The sequence below is a fragment of the Anomaloglossus baeobatrachus genome, unplaced genomic scaffold, assembly GCF_048569485.1.
Source record: "Anomaloglossus baeobatrachus isolate aAnoBae1 unplaced genomic scaffold, aAnoBae1.hap1 Scaffold_70, whole genome shotgun sequence".
NCBI classification, from domain to species: Eukaryota; Metazoa; Chordata; class Amphibia; order Anura; family Aromobatidae; genus Anomaloglossus; species Anomaloglossus baeobatrachus.
Genome location: NW_027445074.1, coordinates 616,293 through 629,016, shown reverse-complemented (window position 1 = coordinate 629,016; position 12,724 = coordinate 616,293). Strand labels below are relative to the sequence as shown.

At 41.8% G+C, this 12,724-nt stretch overlaps 1 pseudogene; it reads left to right on the top strand.

Annotated features, from left to right (window-relative positions):
* Positions 1–3,426: 3,426 nt before the first annotated feature.
* Positions 3,427–3,632, top strand: LOC142286897 (U2 spliceosomal RNA; annotated as a pseudogene).
* The last annotated feature ends 9,092 nt before the right edge of the window (positions 3,633–12,724 follow it).

Below are 12,724 nucleotides of genomic sequence, written 5' to 3'. Positions count from 1 at the left end.
TTTAGATTCCACCTACAATTATTTACCGATTCCAGTTCTGGAATAGGCTTTCATCATCTACTCACTAGAATTCTCAAGTTCATAAGGTACTGAGACATATACATGTTCACACCATTATAAAGAACAAAGTATAAACATTGAGGTTTTTCTCACACCCATGTTCCTGTGTTCTTTGATATGATATGTGTTCATTTCCTTCACTATATAGGATTGCAAGTTTTCCATTTGTACCTTAATGGCAATGACGCTATACAATTGAACACATATCATCCTGTTATCCATATAGGTGTGTATTTACCTGCTTGACTATTTTTGGTTGTTTGATCCAGAATGTTTCTCCAGATAGGTCATGTGGAAATTTTCTTTCCTCAGTACAAATGTTTTCACTATGGCTTTGGAAAATTTTTTTGTATGTGCATCATGGTCATTTGACCCATTGTACTCTCAAGTAGCAATATATTGTACTGTTATGTTGTACTATGTACTAATTACGTGTTTATATGGTTTTGTAACCCTTTATGATCTTAGATAACTTTATCCTTGATAAAGACCTAAAAACAAGCTCGAAACGTTGGATGAATTATCCTTTTGCACAAATAAAGAATTTTCAGCATTCTAAGAGTTCTTTTCTTACGTTATTGATCACTATAGTGTGCCAGAGCTATTTCTATTGAATTAACTCTTATTTTTTCTGAGCACCTGCTATATACACAGTGAGCCAGACATATTCAATTTTCATTCAGAAGGCAGAGGGAAGCCTTAGCAGCTGAGCCTATATCTTGGCTTGTGAGCATTAGAACAGGCCGGCGATTACAGGGTAACATGAAAAATGTCCAGCTTGCATTATGACTAGAACATGACAATATCCTTTTAAGTACTAACCTATGATGCGTTCCTAAGCAGTTGATGTTATATGTTCTACATTTCATTTTCTGCATACTTTACAAGTAGTAGAATTTGCTTTGATATAGGCAACTGGATTTTCACAATGAAAAGGCAAAGGATAACGCCCGAAAAAGACGCCATACATTATGTCAGTGCCATCACTGACAAACCTGGATTGACCATGAAATACATCAATCCCCTTAAAGGTGAGTTAAAACAAGTTTTAACTAAATTGCCTTAATATTGTCATGCATTAGAATGACTGTCTTAGGTAATGATAAATATTTTCTACAGGAAGAGGAGTGTTTGCTGAAACTGAAATCGAAAAAGGGAGTTTTGTTGCAGAATATCGAGGTGAGCTCACGTATGCACTTACGATGGTAGACAACTACTCGAGATTTATGGTTGTGGTACAAGTCAAAGATCTAATGGCCCATACTGCAGCGAAGGTCTTCCAAGCACACTTATGCAGACCTCATGGCTACTCAGAGAGAGTCCTCACAGATCAAGGCACTGCCTTTGAAGCGGAAATCTTCAAGGACTTCTGCAGCTTTTACCGATGCAGGAAGATGCGTACTACACCCTACCATGCTCAAACCAATGGTTATCAACCTGCTCAGGACTTTACCCCATATTCCAGATGTGGCCTTACAAGTGATTTATAGAGGGGTAACAATACGTTGGGATCATCGGATCTAATCTCCCTTTTTATACACCCTAAAATCTTGTTTGCGTTAGAATAAACAATAACATCATAAAGGTATAGCAGTACCGTTTCAAAGTTTCGGTGTCCCAAGCAGCATTCCATCAGCCTCTGGAAGGTTCCTGGCAAATTGCACAGCTCGAAGGGCATGCTTTTGAACTCGCAGAGACCCATCGGGGTGGCAAAGGCGGTCTTCTCCCGGTCTGCCTCAGCAACGGACACTTGCCAATAGTGACTAGTGAGATCAAGGGTAGAAAAATAATTTGCAGTTGTCAATGCAGCTAGCTATTCCTCAATACAGGGGAGTGGTGCTGTCCTTCTTCTTTAACAGGACCAACGGAGCTGCCCAGAGGCTACAACTGTCACGGATAACCCCAGCCTCCTTCATGTTGCTCAACATGTCCTTGGTACACTGGTAATGTGCAGGTAGATTTGGCTTATATCTCTCTTTGATGGGTGGGTGTGCACTTGTGGGGATGTAGTGTTTGACCCCTTTTATTTTTCAAAAGTCTAGCGGATGTTTGCTGAAGACTTGCTCGTATTCTTGCACTAGCCTGTAGACCCCCTTCTTGTGATGTGAAGGTGTGGAGTCAGTGCCTACGTGTAATTCCTTACACCACTCCTCTGGCTGACTTGGTGAGCTGTCACTGAATGGGTGGGCTGAAGCAATGGTGGATACTGCTGTTTGGATAGCATGTGTATCTACTGAGAACAGCTTATCAATGGTGGCAAATCGGAGCAGCTTAATCTTTTGCTCTCCGCAGTTCAACACTCTCATGGGCACTCTTCCCTTCCATATTAATGAATAAAACTATGATGTAAATAGCATATAGATACCCCATAAATGCAGATAAAAGTAGGTTATGGGAAAAGGGGGAAGAGAGAAACAGGAAAATAGTGGAATAAAGTATACCTTCCAGGTGGGAGAGGAAATGGCAGCACAGCCAGTGGAGGTGAAGCAAGGGGAGCCTGCAACTAAAGAGTTGAGAGCGTTATCACATGGTGACTGAGCCTGATTGTAACGGGAGCATAGAGGTGCCGATCCTGTCTTACCTGCGTTGGTGTAGAAGTGGGTGTCCTGTGGTGGAGTCAGCTATGTGCAGTGGTGGCCGTGGGTTCTTTTATGTGCGACCGTAGTAATAGCTGTGCCCACTTCCTGTATGGGAGTGGAATGCAGTGAGGCTAATGGAACGCACACCTGCGCATTTGTGTTTAACGTCGCGCATGTGCAGAACGGAGAAAAGGCTGCGCTCACTTCCTAATGAAAGGGAGTGAGACGCAGCTGGGAAGGGAAGGGAAAAGATTAGGGTTTGGGGATGATGAAAGGGCTTTCTACGGGCAAGGATGGCAAAGGGTGGCAGTGACGGAAAGTCAGGCAGATGGTCCTGTCCTGTCCTGTCCGTCCGTCTTTTTGTATCATGAATTGGAAAGACTGCAAGGGGGAGGGGAGGTGCTTGTGCCCAAAAGGAGGAGTTATTCAGATTCATTGCAGTGGGCGGCGGCTGCAAAAAGCACCATTCTCCTTGTTTTTGCTCTGCAAAACAGCCTTTTCAAGGGTTTGGCTTGGGTGACAAAATGTCTTCTGTAGGCGTGGGTTTGTCTCCCTCTCCCTAAGATGTGTCCGGTATAGGCCAGGGTGCCACTCAAGGCCGTAACCAATTCGGGTTATAGCTTCTCGGCCTTTTGGCTAAGATCAAGTGTAGTTTCGGAGGACGCTACCTTGGTCGGTACTGGAAGGTGCCTGGGATTGCACGTCTGCCGGCCTTGAGGGAGTGTGTGTGCCTTCTGGTGACACATAGCCCTCTTGTGCCTGGACGGTTCCCAGGCAACGGGAGGCGATCACCTTTGTTATTTTGAAGTCCTACTGATAAACAGAAAAAAAAAAAATTAAATCTGTTCTTATCAGTTTAATATCTGATACGTCCCCTCTCTAGGGACCATATATTAAATGGATTTTTAGAACAAGGAGATGGAAAAAATCTTGCTCTGTCCACTCCACGCATTGACCTGGTATTGCAGTACCTGCAGGACCGGTGCACCCCTTCTTAACCGAGTTTCCAAAAGCAGAACTCAATTCACCTGATTCAAATGAGCCCCATTAGTGAATTGAAAGAAAGCAAAAACTTTATATGCACCTCAATTTGGCCAATTCACTTTTCACACTTTCACCCTTTTTTTTTATCTTTCACACCTTTTACTTGCTTTATTGATGCAAAAGCTGTGCCAAATAGCAAACTCATCTCCACTCAACTTGACCAACTCTGCTATGTCCCGTGCAGTATCTTATTCTCAGTCTTATCTAGATCATTTGCAATTGAATAGAATAGATCCCTTTTGGACACATTGGATTCAGCTGCTGCAGTGACTGCAGGTGTTAGAAGATCCAGACTTGGCATCAGGTGCTGTCTATCAGATTCCACTCCAATTAAAGCTTCCATTGTTTTTCGGTGTTTTCTTTGAGCAATGATGATGTCTTTAGTGATCTGTTGGCTCCCTCTCCTGGAGGAAGAGTTTGCTTGCTCTTGGACTTTCAAAAAGAGAGGTCATGATAGACATTTAGCTTCTGAGCCCAATTGGGGACAGTCATGGGTGATGAATGTTTTGCAACCTGCTGCGAAGCCTGATACCGCAATATAAGGAACGTCAAATACTAAGAATGGGCGGCCTATGAAAGAATTAGTACTTTCATTAAGCATACTTAAACGGCTAATTGGGAATAGACAAACTGTAAAAAGCCCTCTGAGAAAGCCCCTCTCTATCCTTTGTCAGTAAGCTTTTCTGTAGTCTGCCTGTTGATGTATTTTCCGTTTGAACAGTGCACAACATGAAGTGACGGAACACTGGCTTGTCACAATGTCCCCCGCTGACATCACAATAGCGCTGCTGCCTAGAAAGCCAGCTGCGCAGCAGAAGTTGCTCTTTGGGTGGGATGGTGGGCTAATGTATCTATTCCTGCTTGGTGAGAGTTTGACATGATCTAGAGCAACGAGTTCCAGCGGCTAGCGGTTGATTATTGGCTGTAATGGGGCTTTCTGGCTGGTGCTAGCCTTTCTTCTTAGCACACAGGAACCACAATCCCTACACCATGCTTCGATGGATTCTCTCATCCCAGCCCAGTAAAACTACATATTTCACACAGTTATAGGCAGCCCATGGGCATTCACCTGGATTAAAACCCATAACAGCTCATAGACCAAACAATCAATCTACCACTGGACCAAAGACAGGAAGCTAAATCCACTGCCTGCGGTAACTAACTTAATCCTATAGGCTACTCACACAACAAACCCAAGAGAAAGGAAAAAAACATGGCTTCGATTATCCATCCAATGAAAACGCATAACCATTGTGAGCCATTGGACAATGCAATTGCACACATGGTGACATGGTGCACGGCCCAATGAATCAAGTCTGTACTTCATATTCACGGTTTAAGCCCTTGGGTTTTAATGTGTCCAGAGTACATATCCAGAAAGATTCCCTTTTTTTGTGCTAAGCACAAGTCAACAATACATTGTAAGCAGATTCTATTACCAGTCCCACACCATTTTGTGACGTATATTGCTACTTGAGAGTACAATGGGTCAAATGACCATGATGCACATACAAAAATTTTTTCCAAAGCCATAGTGAAAACATTTGTACTGAGGAAAGAAAATTTCCACATGACCTATCTGGAGAAACATTCTGGATCAAACAACCAAAAATAGTCAAGCAGGTAAATACACACCTATATGGATAACAGGATGATATGTGTTCAATTGTATAGCGTCATTGCCATTAAGGTACAAATGGAAAACTTGCAATCCTATATAGTGAAGGAAATGAACACATATCATATCAAAGAACACAGGAACATGGGTGTGAGAAAAACCTCAATGTTTATACTTTGTTCTTTATAATGGTGTGAACATGTATATGTCTCAGTACCTTATGCACTTGAGAATTCTAGTGAGTAGATCATGAAAGCCTATTTCAGAACTGGAATCGGTAAATAATTGTAGGTGGAATCTAAATGAAAAGATGGTACAAGTGTTATCATGACACGTGGGCTATAACACAATGGACCGTGTGACAAAGAAGAAAGGAGAGAAAGAAGAGGAAGAAAATGCAACTACCTGTAACATTACGTGATAGTCACTGGTAAGTATCACTTGACAATTCAAGTGAAAAAGGATTCCTTTATTAAAGGGTTCTCAGTCGCCTCAGGATCATGAAATACTAGGGTAAATGATATGAGAATGGGTAAGAAGCACCACTAAAGGAAATATGAGATGCAGGACATATATCTATAAACCCCTGAACTACATGATAGAAATAAAAAGAAGAAAAAAGAAAAAAAAGAAGAAAGAAGAAGAACACATAGAATGCGGAAAGAGAATGGGTACAACTACCTGAGTTACTGCAGGGAGGCCCCTGGTTGGTATTGTGAGGGTTAGTGGAATTCCTTCACTGAAGGGTTCTCAGTTGCCTCAGGTTCGTGAAAAATGCTATAGACAAATAATGCCCGGAGAAAAGGGGTTCATATACAGCGAATAATGGTAATACAAGGTACATGTGTCACATGTAATAGTATATATATATATATTGTACTAAGCTCTACACCAGAAATAGAAAGTAGTCCCTCTGCCTTCTGTCTAGGTGCCCTGAGTTATGTCCTGTAAACTGTCACAGGGACCCAGACACACATGTGTAGTAGGGGAATATCCCTGCTGAGATGCCAGTGCTAGAGCACTCGTTTGCTGTGGAGTTGAACGCTATGTGAGCAGTTCTTACCTTCAATGAGCAGAAGTCTCTTTTTTCAGATTTCAATATCTCTGTGGGTATCTGGCAGAAATATGGAATACTCTTTACTGCTAAGACCCTGTACACCACTCCCACTAAAGGGGGCTTTACACGCTGCGACATCGCTAATGCGGAGTCGTTGGGGTCACGGAATTTGTGACGCACATCCGGCCGCATTAGCGATGTTGCTGCGTGTGACACCGATGAGCGATTTTGCATCGCTGCAAAAACGTGCAAAATCGCTCATCGGTGACATGGGTCTCCATTCTCGATTATCGTTACTGCAGCAGTAACGATGTAGTTCATCGCTCCTGCGGCAGCACACATCGCTCCGTGTGACACCGCAGAAACGAGGAACCTCTCCTTACCTGCCTCCCAGCCGCTATGAGGAAGGAAGGAGGTGGGCGGGATGTTCCGGCCACTCATCTCCGCCCCTCCGCTGCTATTGGGCGGTCGCTCAGTGACGTCGCTGTGACGCCGCACGAACCGCCCCCTTAGAAAGGAGGCGGTTCGCCGGTCACAGCGACGTCGCCGGGCAGGTAAGTATGTGTGACGGGTCTGGTCGGTGTTGTGCAGCATGGGCAGCGATTTGCCCGTGTCGCGCAACAGATGGGGGCGGGTATCCACACTAGCGATATCGGGACCGATATCGCAGTGTGTAAAGTAGCCTTTAATAAACTGTGTAAAGGATTTTAAGTAAAAATCCACAATAAACCAGCGCTAGATGGGTTTTTATAATTTTATTAATAGACCACAAATAAAAAATTTTTTGCTATCCTTGTTTAAAGACAGAGTATTTGATAATATACAATACACTGATTATTACTAAAACCAAGGACCACATAAAACAAGGACCACATAAAATAAAAAATGAAAGTAATGAGAATAAAATTCTTTTGTATAACCAATTAACTTCGAGGTGATACAATATTCACATTGATTTAGTTTTACCAGTCTAATGTAATGCCCCGGCCGGTGGCATATATTTTGTTTGGTTAATAATTTAGACTTATACAATGAAAGATGTACTATACCACCCCTGGCTAACTTACAAGTTTTAAGTTGTACAATATAAGTTTGCGACGTTATATTCGCCCCCAGGGCCTGGGGGAATAAACCTCACATTAACTTGACCGCAAAAAACACCCCGGATTTCTCCGTTGATTAGGCTGGAACCGCTATGTACAGGATTGACCTGTTATACTTCCAGAGCGGACGTTTTGAGGCCAGTGGCCGCGACTAGTGCTGGCTCTGGGGGAGATGTATGGTTACCGACATCCCTCTTTACAGAGCCTTTATAACACTTCACAAGGCCACAAACCAGCCGGTCCCGTATTCTCCCAAATGTACTTTCGAAATCAAGCAGTACGAAGCCACTGAAAGCACCAAGATGTTGGCTGCGGACAACAATAAGATCAGCGGTAACTACTCAGCCTCTCCAGCGGGCAGTCCAGACCGTATCCAGTGTCAGCTGACTGATTCCACACAGGAGGAAGTTGCTTGGCAGGTTAGCACCACACAAGGCTCCGATCTGCTTCCAAACGAGCAATGCAGAACCGCTGGAGGTACCAATGTATCCTGGTTGCAGACAAAGGAAATGTCAGCGGTAACCTCTCAACCTCTCCAGCAGGCAATCCGTACCGTGTCCAGTGGAAGCCGGTTGATTCCACACGAGGGAGAGATTACTTGGCAGGTTATCACCGGACAGGTGAGGTAGGCAAAAACAGAGTCCTGATCCGACACGCGTTTCGGGGGCGTGTAACGGCCCCCTTCCTCAAGGATAACTCAGCTGTTGCCTAGAGCACTATTTATGCATATATTTAATTGGTTATAATTTGCATAAAATTAAACAATGTTTAAATTCAACCAACATTCAATGACCACTACATATATCAATTTGTGAAAGACCGTTCATAATAGCCATATAATATAATTATGTGCAAAGGTTTTTCTAAAGGTTTTTCTAAAAAGACCTATATATAGCCTTGCTTGTATCATCATATACTGGGAAGACAATGTGTATATATGCATATGCTTTTTTTCAACAATAAATTTAACAAAAGGACATCATAAAGGTGTAATATAAATTTGCTATAATATGAAAGCCCCTTATATCTACATCAACCTTGGGCAAGTGAAGCACCAGTATTGGGCCCGCTTCTTTTCAACATATTTATAAATGACCTTGTTGGGGGCATGCGGAGTAGAATTTCAATATTTGCAGATGATACTAAACTCTGCAGGGTAATCAATACAGAGGAGGATAATTTTATATTACAGGGAGATTTATGTAAATTGGAGGATTGGGCTGAGAAGTGGCAATTGAAGTTTAATGTAGATAAATGTAAGGTCATGCACTTGGGTAGAGGAAATAAAATTTATAATTATGTACTTAATTGTAGAGCACTGGGTAAAACAGACACAGAAAAAGACTTGGGTGTATGGGTGGATGGTAAACTTCACTTTAGTGGACAGTGTCAGGCAGCTGCTGCCAGGGCTAATAAAATAATGGGATGTATTAAAAGAGGTATAAGTGTTCATGAAAAAAATATAGTTCTACCTCTGTACAAGTCACTAGTGCGACCGCACTTAGAATACTGTGTACAATTCTGGTCACCGATATATAAGAAGGATATAGCTGAACTGGAGAGGGTGCAGAGAAGAGCGACCAAGATTATTAGAGGAATGGGTGGGCTGCAATACCAAGACAGGTTATTAAACTTGGGGTTATTTAGTTTGGAAAAACGAAGGCTTAGGGGGGATCTAATCACAATGTATAAATATATGAGGGGACAATACAGAGACCTTTCCAAAGATCTTTTTACACCTAGGCCTGCGACTGGAACACGGGGGCATCCGCTACGTCTTGAGGAAAGAAGGTTTAATCATAATCACAGACGAGGATTCTTTACTGTACGAGCAGTGAGACTATGGAACTCTCTGCCGCATGATGTTGTAATGAGTGATTCACTACTAACATTTAAGCAGAGCCTGGACGCCTTTCTTGAAAAATTTAATATTACCAGTTATGTATATTAGATTTTATGACAGGGTATTGATCCAGGGAACTAGTCTGATTGCCGGATGTGGAGTCAGGAAGGAAATTTTTCCCCATTGGAACTTGTTTGCCACATTGGGTTTTTTTTGCCTTCCTCTGGATCAACATGTTAGGCTACGGGTTGAACTAGATGGACTTAGAGTCTCCCTTCAACCTTAAAAACTATGATACTATGATACTATGATATGATACAAGTAAAATATATCTTTGTACCGTGTTAGCCAGTAGAGATAAAAAAAATTGTTTAAAAGAACAGAGAGTCCTCAGTGGTTGATACCTTTTAATGGCTAACTGAAAAGATGGTAATAATTGCAAGCTTTCGAGACTACTCAGGTCTCTTCATCAGGCATGGTATAACCATGATGAAGAGACCTGAGTAGTCTCGAAAGCTTGCAATTATTACCATCTTTTCAGTTAGCCATTAAAAGGTATCAACCACTGAGGACTCTCTGTTCTTTTAAACAATTTTTTTTATGATATGATACCAATTTTAATATATATTATGCATATATACACATATATCTCCATGACAATCGCTTTTTTTTTTTTTTTTTTTTTTTTTTTTCCTTCTCTCCGTATTATTATCAGTACCTATTACTCCTCTACCTATAAAAATATAAATTAATTAAAAGCAAACAGTTCTATATCATTATTGAGTCCATATGGTTTCAAGGTGTTCAATTCAAAAATCCATTGGCTTTCTGCTCGTGACATTTTTTTAATGAAATCGCCACCTCTCCAATCCTTAGTTATTTTTTGTACGCCCCATACTTGGGATCCTTTAAAGGACCCTCCATGTTTTAACACATAATGTCTGGATAGGGGGTGCTTAGTACATTTATTTTTAACACTTCTAATGTGCTCACCCACCCTTTTCCATAGGGGTCTAATAGTTCTCCCAATGTATTTTTTCTGACAGGGACATTGAATGCAATATACTACTCCCTTTGATTGACATGTAATAAATTCTCTAATCATGACTTCTGACTGCCCCTGTAAGAAGGATTTCCGTGAAATATTTTTTGTATTCTTACATACTATACAGCTTTTGCATGGAAAAAAACCTTTCAGGCCAAATAATCCTCCCTTATTAGGTGCTGTAAGATTACGTATGGTGGGTGCCACTAAATTGCCAATATTGTTTGCCTTCCTATATATGAATATAACGTCGCAAACTTATATTGTACAACTTAAAACTTGTAAGTTAGCCAGGGGTGGTATAGTACATCTTTCATTGTATAAGTCTAAATTATTAACCAAACAAAATATATGCCACCGGCCGGGGCATTACATTAGACTGGTAAAACTAAATCAATGTGAATATTGTATCACCTCGAAGTTAATTGGTTATACAAAAGAATTTTATTCTCATTACTTTCATTTTTTATTTTATGTGGTCCTTGTTTTATGTGGTCCTTGGTTTTAGTAATAATCAGTGTATTGTATATTATCAAATACTCTGTCTTGAAACAAGGATAGCAAAAAATTTTTTATTTGTGGTCTATTAATAAAATTATAAAAACCCATCTAGCGCTGGTTTATTGTGGATTTTTACTTAAAATCCTTTACACAGTTTATTAAAGGCTACTTTACACACTGCGATATCGGTCCCGATATCGCTAGTGTGGATACCCGCCCCCATCTGTTGCGCGACACGGGCAAATCGCTGCCCATGCTGCACAACACCGACCAGACCCGTCACACATACTTACCTGCCCGGCGACGTCGCTGTGACCGGCGAACCGCCTCCTTTCTAAGGGGGCGGTCCGTGCGGCGTCACAGCGACGTCACTGAGCGACCGCCCAATAGCAGCGGAGGGGCGGAGATGAGTGGCTGGAACATCCCGCCCACCTCCTTCCTTCCTCATAGCGGCTGGGAGGCAGGTAAGGAGAGGTTCCTCGTTTCTGCGGTGTCACACGGAGCGATGTGTGCTGCCGCAGGAGCGACGAACTACATCGTTACTGCTGCAGTAACGATAATCGAGAATGGAGACCCATGTCACCGATGAGCGATTTTGCACGTTTTTGCAGCGATGCAAAATCGCTCATCGGTGTCACACGCAGCAACATCGCTAATGCGGCCGGATGTGCGTCACAAATTCCGTGACCCCAACGACTCCGCATTAGCGATGTTGCAGCGTGTAAAGCCCCCTTTAGTGGGAGTGGTGTACAGGGTCTTAGCAGTAAAGACTATTCCATATTTCTGCCAGATACCCACAGAGATATTGAAATCTGAAAAAAGAGACTTCTGCTCATTGAAGGTAAGAACTGCTCACATAGCGTTCAACTCCACAGCAAACGAGTGCTCTAGCACTGGCATCTCAGCAGGGATATTCCCCTACTACACATGTGTGTCTGGGTCCCTGTGACAGTTTACAGGACATAACTCAGGGCACCTAGACAGAAGGCAGAGGGACTACTTTCTATTTCTGGTGTAGAGCTTAGTACAATATATATATATATACTATTACATGTGACACATGTACCTTGTATTACCATTATTCGCTGTATATGAACCCCTTTTCTCCGGGCATTATTTGTCTATAGCATTTTTCACGAACCTGAGGCAACTGAGAACCCTTCAGTGAAGGAATTCCACTAACCCTCACAATACCAACCAGGGGCCTCCCTGCAGTAACTCAGGTAGTTGTACCCATTCTCTTTCCGCATTCTATGTGTTCTTCTTCTTTCTTCTTTTTTTTCTTTTTTCTTCTTTTTATTTCTATCATGTAGTTCAGGGGTTTATAGATATATGTCCTGCATCTCATATTTCCTTTAGTGGTGCTTCTTACCCATTCTCATATCATTTACCCTAGTATTTCATGATCCTGAGGCGACTGAGAACCCTTTAATAAAGGAATCCTTTTTCACTTGAATTGTCAAGTGATACTTACCAGTGACTATCACGTAATGTTACAGGTAGTTGCATTTTCTTCCTCTTCTTTCTCTCCTTTCTTCTTTGTCACACGGTCCATTGTGTTATAGCCCACGTGTCATGATAACACTTGTACCATCTTTTCATTTAGATTCCACCTACAATTATTTACCGATTCCAGTTCTGAAATAGGCTTTCATGATCTACTCACTAGAATTCTCAAGTGCATAAGGTACTGAGACATATACATGTTCACACCATTATAAAGAACAAAGTATAAACATTGAGGTTTTTCTCACACCCATGTTCCTGTGTTCTTTGATATGATATGTGTTCATTTCCTTCACTATATAGGATTGCAAGTTTTCCATTTGTACCTTAATGGCAATGACGCTATACAATTGAACACATATCATCCT